Genomic DNA, 13,677 nt, shown 5'->3' with positions numbered 1-13,677 from the left:
TTTAATTAATTCTATATGCTGTTACACAAAATAAATTCAATTCAATTCAATACATTTTGAATGATTAGCAGAACAGGAAAATTGTGAAATTGACACACTTATCAAGAGAACACACGATCATCCCTACTGCCTATGTTCTGGCGGATTCACTAAACACAAATGCATCTTTTGTAAATAATGTCTGAGTGTTGGAGTGTGCCCCTGGCTATCCGTACATTTTTCCATACATTTTTAAACAAGAAAATGGCGCAGTCTGCTTTGCTTAATATAAGAAATGTGAAAATATAAATATACGTTTTTACTTTTACTTTTGATTCTTAAGTATATTTTAAACCAAATACTTTTAGACTTTTACTCAAGTATTTTACTTGGTAACTTTCACTTTTACTAGGTAAAAGCTATCTATACTTTCACTCAAGTATGACCATTTGGTACCTTTTCCACCACTGATGATTTGAAAAAGTTGCAAATAAAGGCAAGCTGTGTCTTGCCTTACTGCACAACCTGGACTTCATTCCTAAGTGATAATACGTCATTCACAAGTGATAGGCTATTAGTGTCCCCCATCAGACTGTTCTTAATTTAGTGTCATCTTTACATATACTAAATAATATATGTATGAAATTTGTTTTTATTTAGAATAGACCATTATCATGCGCCTGTCTCGGGAACAGGGGCAATGGGGGGAAAAAATATGTAATGTATGTGCTTAATTTTGTGGTTAATTTTCATGCCAGTCAGGTAGACTATACTCCTGTACTAAATTGTCATACTTGAGTAAAAGTAAAGATACCTTAACAGAAAATGAATCAAGTAAAAGTGAAAGTTACCCCACTTGAGTACATGTCTAAAAGTACTTGGTTTAAAATATACTTAAAGTACAGTGGTAAAAAAGTACTACATTGTCATACTTGAGTAAAAGTACAAAGTAAATGTTATACATCAAATTCCTTATATTAATTCAACTGTGTTCTTATTCTTTTTTATTAGGGAGAGACAGGGGCACAATCCAAGAAACACAGTGGTCTAAAACACAAAATCTCAGTGCTATTGGTGTCACTACAGGCAACCTGGTTTGAATCCAAACTAACACAACCGGCTATGATTGGGAGTCCCATAGGGAGGCGCACAATTTGCCCAGTGTTGTCCGAGTTTGTCCGGTGTAGGCCATCATTGTAAATAAGAATTTGTTCTTAACTGACTTGCCTAGTTAAATAAAGATAAATAAAACCATTTTAAGAAATTATGACAACATCAAGTGGATGATCAAGTGGATGATCAATCATCTCTGGCTGATAACCATCTCTGGCTTTTCAGTCATGGTTATAAATAAGTAAGTGTACATTTTTCTGTGTTTTTTTCTGTTTTTTTATTTTAAAAATGGTAATGTGTTTTTAAAAACACATTTGGGATCATAGGCAGAAGGGATGATAAAGCATTATATTGTTAGCTGCCATAATTCTGTCCTGCTTGAGAATTCTAAATGTAACGAGTACTTTTAGCTGTCAGGGAAACTGTATGAAGGAAAATGTACTTCATTTTCTTTAGGAATGTAGTGGAGTACAAGCATAATTTCTCAAAAATATTAATAGTAAAGTAAAATACAGATACCCCCAAAATCGACTTTAGTTACACTTACACTGTTTTTACTTAAGTACTTTACACCATTGGTGTAGCCTATAGTAAGCTGATGGAATACTCCCTCTTTTTAATAGAGGCCATCAAAACACTGTTATCTCATGCAATTGCTTAGCCTATAGAAATGCTGTGCAATAGGAGCTCATGGGCTCTCATTAAGTGTGATTAGATTTTCGATTACCTATGCAATGATGTCAGAGGTATGAGAGGGACAATAGTGTGCAGAGTACAAAGCAGTATAAACGTTTGTTAGGCTGCTAATGACCATCAGCAGCATCAGAGCTTGGAGAGCTTGGAGAAGTCTAATATATGTACTGTATATATATAAATATATATATATATATATTAACACAGGGTTTAAACCCAAACAAAAGAGTGAGGTGTAAATCTCAACATAATCACAGCATGAGACCAGTAATACAAGTGCACATAGCACAAAAGCCAATACATTGCACAGGTGCTCACAGAACCAGCAGACATGGTAACAATAAGAACAATAAGAACAATCAGGGGAAATGGAAACCAGGTGTGCGTAATGAGACAGTCCGGTCCTGGTGGTAATGAATCCAATTCAATGATGGCTAGAAAGCCGGTGACGTAGACCTCCGGAGCTGGTTCACGGAATGAGCAGCAGTACCGGGGTATCTGTGACATTAACCCTCATTTGCTCCATTGATGCTGTACTACTTTGGCTGGCGCTGTAAAACAACACATTTCACTGCAATTATCTGGTGTATGTGACAATAAAACATCTTAAACTGTACGTTATTATATATAGAGGGTTCTAGGCAGAACCATTTAGAGGGGGATCTATGAAGAACCCATAGAGATCCTATTCTAATTCCTAATTCTTATTCTAGATAGAACACTCTGCAAAGGGTGACCCAGCACCAAAAAGGGATCCTGTATGGGGACAAACCAAAGAGCCCTATGTGGTTGTACTTAGCAACTTCCTTTCTGAGAGTGTATCCTCTTACTCAAGCTGTAACCAGTAGAGTACAGGCATCAATGGTTTCGACAATGGTGGAAAAGATGTTGGAATATACAGAATACACCACTATATCCTGCATTTCTTGACGGCATAATCACTGGGCTGTGAATGCTTTTCAGTGGGACTGGTGAAGCTGAAAAACAGATGTTGTGATATGTGTGAAACTTAATACCTCAGGTGCAAGAACCTCTCATCATGGTGAGCTAAAACCTGTTAAAACATGATTGCCCATACCTCCAGTACAGTACATGTGTAGCTACTAATGATGTATATTGCAATTGTATATTGCAACAGTGCAGTTGTTTCTAGGCTGACTCTCTCTCTCTCTCTCCCTCTCTCTCTCTCTCTCCCTCTCTCTCTCTCTCTCTCTCTCTCTCTCTCTCTCCTCTCTCTCTCTCTCTCTCTCTCTCTCTCTCTCTCTCTCCCTCTCTCTCTCTCTCTCTCTCTCTCTCTCTCTCTCTCTCTCTCTCCCCTCTCTCTCCCTCTCTCTCTCTCTCTCTCTCTCTCTCTCTCCTCTCCCTCTCTCTCTCCCTCCCTCTCTCTCTCTCTCTCTCTCTCTCTCTCTCTCTCTCCCTCTCTCTCTCTCTCTCTCTCTCTCTCTCCCTCTCTCTCTCTCTCTCTCTCTCTCTCTCTCTCTCTCTCTCTCTCTCTCTCTCTCCCTCTCTCTCTCTCTCTCTCTCTCTCTCTCTCTCTCTCTCTCTCTCTCTCTCTCTCTCTCCCTCTCTCTCTCCCTCTCTCTCTCTCTCTCTCTCTCTCTCTCTCTCTCTCTCTCTCTCTCTCTCTCTCTCTCTCTCTCTCTCTCTCTCTCTCTCCCTCTCTCTCTCTCTCTCTCTCTCTCTCTCTCTCTCTCTCTCTCTCTCTCTCTCTCTCTCTCTCTCTCTCTCTCTCTCTCTCTCTCTCTCTCTCTCTCTCTCTCTCTCCTCTCTCTCTCTCTCTCTCTCTCTCTCTCTCTCTCTCTGTCCCTCTCTCTCTCTCTCTCTCTCTCTCTCTCTCTCTCTCCCTCTCTCTCCCTCTCTCTCTCTCTCTCTCTCTCTCTCTCTCTCTCTCTCTCTCTCTCTCTCTCTCCTCTCTCTCTCTCTCTCTCTCTCTCTCTCTCTCTCTCTCCTCTCTCTCTCTCCCTCTCTCTCTCTCTCTCTCTCTCTCTCTCTCTCTCCCTCTCTCTCTCTCTCTCTCTCTCTCTCTCTCTCCCTCTCTCTCTCTCTCTCTCTCTCTCTCTCTCTCTCTCTCCCTCTCTCTCTCTCTCTCTCCCTCTCTCTCTCTCTCTCTCTCTCTCATAGATCCACACATGCATACGTACACATATGCAATTTATTGATTCATTGGTTCTTTGATTGATTGCCTGATTGATTGAAAACTGTATTGTCCCATAGTGAAATGTGTCTGGTAGCAATACAGTCATTCCTGGTATACACACAAACACATATATGAAGTTATGAGAAATATGATGTAGCATGGATAACAAAGTTGAGCCAGATGTTCACTTATATTTCATAGCATATGTTAGTATCATTGTTAGTATCAATGCATGTGTTAGTATCAGACTATGGCCTCATTCCCCTTTCGACAGGAAGTTTCTGTAATGGGTGCGTGTCGGTGGCAGGGAAGTCAGGCGCAGGAAAAAACAATTGGTATAAACAGAGTCGTTTAATAAGTGCTCATAAAACTCCAAAAACCAAAATATACAAAAAATAATAAAAGTGGCTACAAAACCCGTCGCACACAGACACATACTAGCACACAACATACAATAAGCAATCTCCGACAAGGACATGAGGGGAAACTGAGGGTTAAATACACAACATGTAATTGATGGGATTGGAACCTGGTGTGAAGGAAGACAAGACAAAAGCAATGGAAAATTAAAAATGGATCAGTGATGGCTAGAAGGACGGTGACGTCGACTGCCGAACACCGCCCGAACAAGGAGAGGGACCGACTTCAGTGGAACTCGTGACAGTTACTGTATAACCATGATGGTCATGGTACACACTTATTTATCACTTACTGCATATATACATGTCTTATAGCCTGGTTTTATCTCTTTGTTTTCGGCAGGAACGTGTTTGCATCAGAGCCATGATGGTTGCTGGGCAACAAAATGAGATGTAATTGTAAATACAGACTGTTTCTTATTAACTGTATGCCCTCTCCTTACAGAGACCTCTGCTGTCTATTGGGTTCTACTTTGAGCCATTCTCTGTCTGATTGTTGCTGCGGCTGCACTAATATGGTACCGGTGCAAATACAGACAATTTACTTGGTAATATCAACCACTGTAATATTATGAACTGAAAAACATTTTTTTTCATTAGATGATCATATATTGATTTGGCTCAAATAAATATCATATTTCTTTCTGGATGATATCCCAGGAATTCAATCATGGCCAATCACCAATTCCAGGCACCACCACATACCTTGTGACTATGTGTAATGATGTGCGCTGAGAGTCAGGAAGCAAGTTCAAGGAGTGAGTGTTTTTTAATAAATAAACATAAAACAAGACAAGAAACACGAACAACGCACAGACTTAACACTGAAACAGAAACAATAATGCCTGGGGAAGTAACCAAAGGGAGTGACATATATAGGGAAGGTTAGTGGGAGGAGGTAAGTTCTCCCACTTAAAAAGATGAGAGAGGCCTGTACACTTCAACTATGACAGACAAAAGGAGAAAACAAATCCAGAAAATCACATTGTAGGATTTTTAATGAATTTATTTGCAAATGATGGTGGAAAATAAGTATTTGGTCAATAACAAAAGTTTATCTCAATACTTTTCTATATATCCTTTGGTGGCAATGACAAGGGTCAAACATTTTCTGTAAGTCTTCACAAGGTTTTCACACACTGTTGCTGGTATTTTGGCCCATTCCTCCATACAGATCTCCTCTAGAGCAGTGATGTTTTGGGGCTGTTGCTGGGCAACACGGACTTTCAACTCCCTCCAAAGATTTTCTATGGGGTTGAGATCTGGAGACTGGCTAGGCCACTCCAGGACCTTGGAATGCTTCTTACGAAGCCACTCCTTCGTTGCCCGGGCGGTGTGTTTGGGATCATTGTCATGCTGAAAGACCCAGCCACGTTTCATCTTCAATGCCTTTGCTGATGGAAGGAGGTTTTCACTCAAAATCTCATGATACATGGCCCCATTCATCTTTCCATTATACGGATCAGTCGTCCTGGTCCCTTTGCAGAAAAACAGCCCCAAAGCATGATGTTTCCACCCCCATGCTTCACAGTAGGTATGGTGTTCTTTGAATGCAACTCAGCATTCTTTGTCCTCCAAACACGACAATTTGAGTTTTTACCAGAAAGTTATATTTTGGTTTCATCTGACCATGTGACATTCTCCCAATCTTCTTCTGGATCATCCAAATGCTCTCTAGCAAACTTCAGACGGGCCTGGACATGTTCTGGTTTAAGCAGGGGGACAAGTCTGGCACTGCAGGATTTGAGTCCCTGGTGGCATAGTGTGTTACTGATGGTAGGCTTTGTTACTTTGGTCCCAGCTCTCTGCAGGTCATTCACTAGGTCCCCCTGTGTGGTTCTGGGATTTTTGCTCACCGTTCTTGTGATCATTTTGACCCCACGGGGTGAGATCATGCGTGGATCCCCAGATCGAGGTAGATTATCAGTGGTCTTGTAATATAATAATATAATATATGCCATTTAGCTGACGCTTTTATCCAAAGCGACTTACAGTCATGTGTGCATACATTCTACGTATGGGTGGTCCCGGGAATCGAACCCACTACCCTGGCGTTACAAGCGCCATGCTCTACCAACTGAGCCACAGAAGGACCACTTGTATGTCTTCCATTTCCTAATAATTGCTCCCCCAGTTGATTTCTTCAAACCAAGCTGCTTACCTATTGCAGATTCAGTCTTCCCAGCCTGGTGCAGGTCTACAATTTTGTTTCTGGTGTCCTTTGACAGCTCTTTGGTCTTGGCCATAGTGGAGTTTGGAGTGTGACTGTTTGAGGTTGTGGACAGGTGTCTTTATACTGATAACAAGTTCAAGCAGGTGCCATTAATACAGGTAACGAGTGGAGGACAGAGGAGCCTCTTAAAGTATCTCACAGGTCTGTGAGAGCCAGAAATCTTGCTTGTTTGTAGGTGACCAAATACTTATTTTCCACCATAATTTGCAAATAAATTCATTAAAAATCCTACAATGTGATTTTCTGGATTTGTTTTTTTTTCTCATTTTGTCTGTCTTAGTTGAAGTGATGAATGAAAATTATGAAAATTACAGGCCTCTCATCTTTTTAAGTGGGAGAACTTGCACAATTGGTGGCTGACTAAATACTTTTTTTGCCTCACTGTATGTATGGTGAAGCCAACTTACGGGAGGTCAAGTATAATCTAAATAACATGTACAAATAGAGAATCTTGTCAGTAATGACCATCAACACTCTGGCTGGTGGTGGTACTCGTTAAAACAAGAGTACAGCCTACCTGGCTGGCATGAAAATGAACCACAGAAAAAGCGTCCCCCATTCGCTATTCAAGCTCATAGATAACATGTTATTTTTTCCCCTGTCCCTGTTTCAAGACAGGTGCATGATAATGGTCCATTCTAAATCAAAACAAGTTTCATGTTTGGGGAAGATCATTTTCACCCTAAAAATGCAACTTTATAATAAAAGCAATAAATGCATAATCACATTTGCTGTTGATAATGGTGTTTCCCGCTAACTGAACATCTGCGCTTGTAGCTTAATGCCGTGTACAGATTGCGTTGCTTATAATGTAAAGAAATAGCCTAATAGTTTATCAACATTTTAAGTTATACGTTCTGACCTGTTGCGTCAACCTCTTTGCGTGTGGTTAGTGGTTGTATTATCGCATCCCACAACTGTCCCAGACTAATTTTGGAATATTTATGTCTCACACAGAAAAAAATAGGTCAACTGTTGTACTATGAGGGGTAGTAGATTGACAAGGGCTAGTGCTTCTGCTGTTCGCTTGGCCTACTCATCTTGTTGGCTGCCATAAAGTAAATTTGGACCGTTCTTCCAATATCTTCAATATGCACCTCGGAATTGGATAAGGACTCGCGCAGTTGTGTCCCCAATGTCTGTCTTCATTTACAGCATATGAGAAAGACCCGATCACGTGACGGGTATTGACTAATAAGAATTGAGCTATTTGAGAGAGCTACTTGAGTGAGAGGTGCTTTGGAGCATGCAGCATGCAGGGAGAATTTAATTACAATGATTATATTCAGCCTAAGGGCACAATGGCCAATGGCCGCAAAATGCCTAGATTTTTATCGAGGTCATTACGGCCACACAAAGGGGATGCGATCGGGAAATATTTGGCATTATCAAGTGCTTGACAAATTGTGAATGAGAGACTGAGGAAGTGTGTACAGCCTGCACAGTAAAACAAAGCAGAGCTCGAGCCTTTCATGCGACTTTTAAAAAAAATCATCATTGGAGTCGCATCTTTCCGTCTTGGAATGTATTAAAATTATAACATATATCCAAACGCTTCAATCATAACTACAGTGACATAAATAACTCTAAATTAAGCGTTTAGGAGTACCTGTTTCATTGTGAACCGCTCAACATAGAATAGTCGCATGTGCGCACTCTCTCAAATCGTTTCCATTTGATTCAGGTTTGTTCGATTGTAATTCTTCATACTATAAAATACTATAAAATAATGGCAAGAAATTCTACGCAAATCTTGTCTGCTAAATTAACTATATTAGCCCACAGCTTTATGGCCAGATCAGGACCTAACATAAGGACATCTCAGAGAATGCTATTCTGTTCTTCTGTAATATACATTTTCTTCATATCATGTTTCTTTAGAACTGTCTAAAATAAATAATGGATTTATTGCGAAGGTGTAGGCATTACATGGATTTATACCATTTTTAAATATGTAGATGTTCCAAAGGGCTGCCTCAGTGGCTTGTATGTGTGGAAGCCAGGAGATGCTAAATGTGTTTATGTTAATTAATGTTAAATTACCATGAGACTAGCAGTTATTTGCTTGACAGTCACTGGTTGATGACTGCCACAGCCCTATCAACGCATTAACCCTATCACTGATAAACCCTATGCTATTTGTTGTTTTAGCCTAGCATTAGTGTAACATGGCATTTTGTCCACCAGTAGTTACTGTAGGTAGTTAGAATGCAGGTATTTTCACCACATTACTAGTTACAATGCAGATATTTTCACTAACTTAATAGTTAGAATGCAGGTTAGAAAGAGACTGTTAAGTCATGCCTTGATCAATGTTTACTCAAGGCCTTGCTTTGGTTAGTGTGCTGTAAAGTCCTTGTATTGACTAATTGTTGCCCACACACATTGACTCTGTACCGGTACTCCCTATATATAGTCTCGCTACTGTTACTTTACTGCTGCTCTTTAATTATTTGTTATTCAATTTTTTTACTTATCTATTTTTTTACTTTAAAGTTATTTTTTAAACTGCATTGTTGGTTAAGGGATTGCACATAGCCCATGTGACAAATAGAATTTGATTTGATTTCAGCCTTCAGAACTAGGAACACACAGGAACACACAGGAACACACAGGAACACACAGGAACACACAGGAACAAGCTGTTGCTTGTGGGTTCTTTGTGGCTGTGCTCTGTCTGCTTGATTGATGATATGGTAGTGGCTCTTACAGACCAACATTTTTTTATTTATCTTTATTTAACTAGGCAAGTCAGTTAAGAACAAATTCTAATTTTCAACGACGTCCTAGAAACAGTGGGTTAACTGCCTGTTCAGGGGCAGAGAGACAGATTTGTACCTTGTCAGGTCGGGGGTTTGAACTTGCACCCATCTGGTTACTAGTCTAACGCTCTAACCACTAGGCTACCCTGCCACCCCAACATAGACCACCATCAACTGTCTTAGCCTCAACTTCCTCCCAACCCCATCTTCAAAAAAACGTTAATTCTTATCAAGTTAAAGCATTCCTAAAGGTTAACCTAGTGTGTACTTCTGCCTTTTAATAAACAAGAAGAGACATGTCTGTTGGTTTATGGGTGGTAGTGGCAGTGGTTGGTGTGTGTGTGCATTACTAGTGTACATTTCTTTGTGTTGGTTTTATTCAAACATATTGATTTTTGGATGCTTATTAAACCTACGCTATACTGAGTGGGACGCGCATTTCGTTCTTCAGTGAAATAAAAAAATATTCAATATCTGTAGTAACCAGGCACTGTAGCAAACTGTAGCTGTTAGACCACTCCAGGGGAAGGAAGTCAGTGAAAACCACAGTTTGGAGACAGATAATGACAGTTAGAATGGCTGTTAGATGGTCAGCAGTTGTTTCCATCCTGAGAATATATTTTTTACTACACTTTAGTTTCAGTGCTTTTGTTCACTATTCATAATCATGCAGAAGTTTGATACTGTTATGGTGACCTAGTATTATTTATTATTATCATTATTATTGTTTTTTTAATTATATATTATTATGATTATTATGATTATGATTATTATTATATGTTTATGTTTTGTGTGCAGTAATAACATTTTTATTTAACCTTTATTTAACCAGGATGTCTCATTGAGGCCAGAAAAGGGAGACCTGGCCAGAACGTCAGGGGGTAAATATAAAAACCCCACATAGAATTCAACAATGTTAGTGCAAACACAGCAAAAACATGACATCCTCACATGACTCCCCGAAGATTATTATGCTGTTACTCTGAGAACTGGACCCATGCAATCTAATATGGACTAGTGGCTGTGATGGAAAGTCCCGTGATGTAATCACTATGGTAAAGGCAGAGATCAGTAGATCATGGGAGTGCCTCAACCTCACTCACATGGTTTTATTTCTGTGAAGAATTCAGCTGTGTCCCTCTGCTCACTACTTTCTTTGTAAACAAAGGAGAGAGAAGGCAAGAGCAGTTGTACTGCTGTAAACACTGTAAATAATAATAACAATTTATGTTTTTATGAACTGGTGATCTATTTATCAAGTGCAGGAAATTATACGATTTTGTATTTGGACGTGTATTCAAAAACAGAGTTTATTTAACAGTTTGACACCTGCACCAACTCTTTCCCAGGCCTCTCTACCACTTTGTATTTCTCCCATCATTATGCAATGTGCATGTTTCTCTATATGTGTACACATTACTATAGTTGTCCTTCACTCATGTTGTTATTCATAATAGACATGATTTTCAAGAGGACATTTTATTGTTCCTGTTATTATATAGATCTAGTTCGTACCAGACCTTCTTGTTGCTTTATGTCTATTTCAGGGCCTGGACACATTAACTGGGTGGATACATTATTTGAATGTTGTTCTGAATAGAAAAATAAAGCAAGGAGGCCACTGCTATCTAGAAACAACGTGTGACATTCTGAGATACATTGCATTTGAGCCATAGATAAAATCCCTTGGGCTTGTTGTTTTTCTGTAAACAAGCCTTAGATTTCCATCTTCGATGCAAATCCTAGCAAACAACAGGCTCGCCAGCACTTAACCTTAACTAAGCACCACCTTCTGGCTATAGAGTGCAGAGGTGTATCTGTCTCTCATGCGCTGGTACAAATTACGCCCATATATTTCCATCACAGCACTGTTGTTATCAGGTGGTCAATGCCTGAAATAGAAATGCTGTACATTCTCTTGTCCAAACCTCAACCCCTCAGTTACATTCTATGTTCTCCTCCTGTTTTCTCTGCCTCCTTTTCTCTGTGTTGTGGGTCCATATTAACAGTGTTATGCAGCATCCGTTGCTAGACAGTTTTCATAAATCATTGCTTTCCTGCTGTACCTAAGAAACCAACAAAAGTAAATTACATTATGGAGAGATGGAAAACAAAGTGCAGACTGGGAGAAGACTGGGGAATTAATTTGGGTCAACATTGGTGTCGGTTTGCCGCAGGCTGATTTTTTAAACATTTGTTTATTTATTTAACCTTTATTTAACCAGGTAGGCCAGCTGAGAACAAGTTCTCATTTACAACTGCGACCTGGTCGAGTTAAAGCAAAGCAGTGCGATGCAAACAACAACACAGAGTTACACATGGAATAAACAAACATGCAGTCAATAATACAATAGAAAAAGTCTATATACAGTGTGTAGTGCGAAAAATTACAATATAGCAATAAAACACTAGAGTGATAGATGTGCAGAAGATGAGTGTGCAAGTAGAGATACTGGGGTGCAAAGGAGCAAAATAAATACAAAAATAAATAACAGTATGGGGATGAGGTACTTGGTGGACTATTTACAGATGGGCTATGTACAGGTGCAATAGTCTATGAGCTGCTATTACAGCAGGTGCTTAAAACCAGATATGAGTCTCCAGCTTCAGTGATATTTGCAGTTCGTTCCAGTCGTTGGCAGCAGAGAACTGGAAGGAAAGGCAGCCGAGGGAAGAATTTGCTTTGGGGGTGACCAGTGAAATATACCTGCTGGAGCGCGTGCTATGGTGACCGGTGAGCTGAGATAAGGCGGGGCTTTACCTAGAAAATACTTATAGATGACCTGGAGCCAGTGGGTTGGGCGACAAATATGAAGCGAGCGCCAGCCAACGAGAGCATACAGGTCGCAGTGGTGGGTAGTATATGGTACTTTGGTGACAAAACGGATGGCACTGTGATAGACTGGATCCAATTTGCTGAGTAGAGTGTTGGAGGCTATTTGTAAATTACATTGTCGAAGTCAAGGATCGGTAGAATAGTCAGTTTTACGAGGGTATGTTGGCAGCATGAGTGAAGGAGGCTTTGTTGCAAAATAGGAAGCCAATTCTATATTTGATTTTGGATTGGAGATGCTTAATGTGAGAACCGTCCAGAGTAGTGATGCTGGACGGGCGGGCAGATGTGGGTAGCGATCGGTTGAAGAGCATGCATTTAGTTTTACTTGCATTTAAGAGCAGTTGAAGGCCACGGAAGAAGAGTTATATGGCATTGAAGCTCGTCTGGAGGTTTGTTAACACAGTGTCCAAAGAAAAGACAGAACTATACATAATGGTGTGGTCTGCGTATAGATGGATCAGAGACTCACCAGCAGCGAGAGCGGCATCATTGATGTATATAGAGAAGAGAGTCGGCCCGAGAATTGAACCCTGTGGCACCCCCATAGAGAGTGCAAGGGGTCCGAACAACAGGCCCTCCGATTTGACACACTGAACTCTATCAGAGTGTCACGCCTTGGTCTTAGTATTTTGTGTTTTCTTTCTTTATTTGGTCAGTGACATGGGTTATTGTGGTGTGTTTTTTGTCTTGGGGTTTTGTGGGGTGACTAATTAGTCTATGGCTGCCTGAGGCGGTTCTCAATCAGAGTCAGGTGATTTATCGTTGTCTCTGATTGGGAACCATATTTAGGCAGCCATATTCTGTGAGTGTTTTCGTGGGTGATTGTTCCTGTCTCTGTGTAGTTGTTCACCAGACAGGCTGTATAGGTTTTCTCATTCCGTTTGTTGTTTTGTAATATTTATAGTTATTTCATGTATCGTTCACTTTCATTAAAGAACATGAGTAACCACCACGCTGCATTTTGGTCCGACTCTCTTTCGACAGACGAACGCCGTTACAGAATCACCCACCACACCCGGACCAAGCAGAGTGGTAACAGGCAGCGACAGCAGGAGCAGCGAAAGGAGGAATGGACATGGGAGGACGTTATGGACAGCAGGAGTATAGAGGATACGACTTGGGAGGAAATAGACAGGTGGGAGGTCGACCCAGAGAGAGTGCCGGAGCCCGCCTGGGATTCGCTGGAGCAGTGCGAAGAGGGCTATAGGAGAATGGAGTCGAAGAGAAAAACACGGCGGCACAGAAAGAAACCCGAAAGTCAGCCCCAAATATTTATTGGGGGGGGCTCAGGGAGAGTGTGGCAGAGTTAGGGTTCAGACCTGAGCCAACTCCCCCTGTTAATCGTGAGGAGCAGGGATCAAAGGACTTCTGGACATGGGAGGAGATATTGGACGGAAAAGGACCCTGGGCACAGCCTGGTGAATATCGACGCCCCAAAGAAGAACTGGGGGGGGAAAGCGGAGAGGCGCTGGTATGAAGAGGCAGCACGACGAAGCGGATGGAAG

General features: G+C 40.7%; 1 long non-coding RNA gene across 1 annotated transcript in view; it reads right to left on the bottom strand.

Annotated features, from left to right (window-relative positions):
* The window catches only part of LOC127915044 (uncharacterized), a 110,168-nt gene extending 99,233 nt beyond the window's left edge, over positions 1-10,935 (bottom strand). Inside the window, exon 1 of the long non-coding RNA XR_008090015.1 lies at positions 10,857-10,935. This is a non-coding gene — a long non-coding RNA (uncharacterized LOC127915044). The remainder of the gene's footprint in view (positions 1-10,856) is intronic.
* Between the last annotated feature and the right edge of the window lie 2,742 nt (positions 10,936-13,677).

The sequence above is a fragment of the Oncorhynchus keta genome, chromosome 34 (assembly GCF_023373465.1).
Source record: "Oncorhynchus keta strain PuntledgeMale-10-30-2019 chromosome 34, Oket_V2, whole genome shotgun sequence".
NCBI classification, from domain to species: domain Eukaryota; kingdom Metazoa; phylum Chordata; class Actinopteri; order Salmoniformes; family Salmonidae; genus Oncorhynchus; species Oncorhynchus keta.
Note: the sequence above shows the minus strand (reverse complement) of the source record. Positions and strands in the feature narration are given on the sequence as shown.